The sequence below is a fragment of the Micropterus dolomieu genome, linkage group LG02 (assembly GCF_021292245.1).
Source record: "Micropterus dolomieu isolate WLL.071019.BEF.003 ecotype Adirondacks linkage group LG02, ASM2129224v1, whole genome shotgun sequence".
Taxonomy (NCBI): domain Eukaryota; kingdom Metazoa; phylum Chordata; class Actinopteri; order Centrarchiformes; family Centrarchidae; genus Micropterus; species Micropterus dolomieu.
This window is the reverse complement of record NC_060151.1, coordinates 32,246,727-32,248,415: the sequence shown is the minus strand read 5'-3', so window position 1 is coordinate 32,248,415 and position 1,689 is coordinate 32,246,727.

Genomic DNA, 1,689 nt, shown 5'->3' with positions numbered 1-1,689 from the left:
GTTTCCGCTGAGAGACGTGCTGCTGACCGTCAGGTAAAGGTAGAGGTTGGCCACACTGGCCTCAGTGGCTGTGTTCTCATAGTAGCTGGTGAAAACTTCTGCCAGCCGGACTTTGGCCCTCTCATTATCTACCAACGCGCTGTTCTTACGAAACTCATTGAACTTGTTCCAGGCAGTGAGGATGCGGACCTCGTCTTGAGAGTAGACGCTGGCGTAGTTGAACCACTCCACGTCTGTTGCCAGGTTGGAGATCTGGATGGAGAGAGAGTCCAGCTTCCTGTTGACCTCAGCAAACAGCTCCTTCTGAGCGTCTTCCTGAGGGATAAAGGTTAAGGCTCTGTTGAGAACACCAGAGATCTGATGCCGGGCGCCAGGCTGGCAAAGTTGGCGAGGCCCTTCATCACAGATGACAACCTACTGGAGTCAATCTTTCCAATAACTTCTTTGACTACCGTGAGCGGGTCTTTCAGGTCTCTCTTCACCCTGTAGGGCGGAGACAGATCAGCTGAGGTGGGGTCATGTGACCCTGCTGAGGAAGTCGTCCAGTAGAGAAGAAGGATGAATGAAGCCAACAGCATCGGGGCAGGCAGCCGAGGGAACGCCATGACTGCAAAACACGCAACAGAAATTTAAGGCATGAAATAACCTTCTAAATGTTGTAGAGCCAGAGAGACTCAAAGCGTCTGAAATGATGAATCATGTAAAATCTGGTTAATTTGGAAAGCTGCAGGTCGCAGAGCTCCTCCTGATACACGTTGTTTGCCTGAATCTCTACAGCGGAGTTGGAGAAAGCAAAGTTAGCACGGCCCATAGACTTACAATGGTCTCATTTATGAGAGAGAAAGTTCTGTGACTACAAACCTTTTCTTAATATAACCTTGTGTAGTATAATGATAAATGAACTACCTGGATACCTTGTTTAGATATATTCTAGTCCACGTAAAGCTGGGAGCAAAAAAACATGCTAGTTAAAGTTATTATGTTCATTTGAGTATTTCCTCCATCCCTGGACAAATCAAATCAGATCTGTATAAAAATGCATCCATTTCTGCATCATGATGATTTAATCCCAATTTTCAGTTTTCAGAACTTGTTTGATTTGGAAAATCCATGTAACATATAGTTTGTACAGAGAAGAACTGACCTTAGCCTGTTCTGTTTGTTATGGTTAGTTTGAAGGTTTTAGACATTTTTTTCTGGGTTGTTGAAAAAGGCAAAGTCCCCTTGATGGTTCCACCTGGACCGAAACCGCTGTCACAGTGTTTGATCAACAATAATGAAATATATATAATAAAATATGGTTCCTGCAAATTCAGTGCAGTCTAAAAGAAAATGTATGGAATCATACAATGTGGGATCCTGATATAGAACTGCTTAAACTGAGCTAAAAGTTTAAAAATGTTTATTGTAATTTCAATATCATTTATAATACTTTATGAATAGAGCGATGGTACATATATCAAAGGGTTAACCCTTAAAAAAAGTCCACTAGATATCGCTGTGTCTTTAAGTAGCACGCCCTTTCAGTTCGCCTCTCCACAAACGCTTAATGGAATAAAAATAGACTATTTACTTCTGACCATTCATTGTTGTGACCATCATACATTTAATGATATGCCATTATATATGCTGAAATAATTTAACATAAAAACCTGCTCGACCAAAATAGTTAAGTTGCCCTTTTCTGGT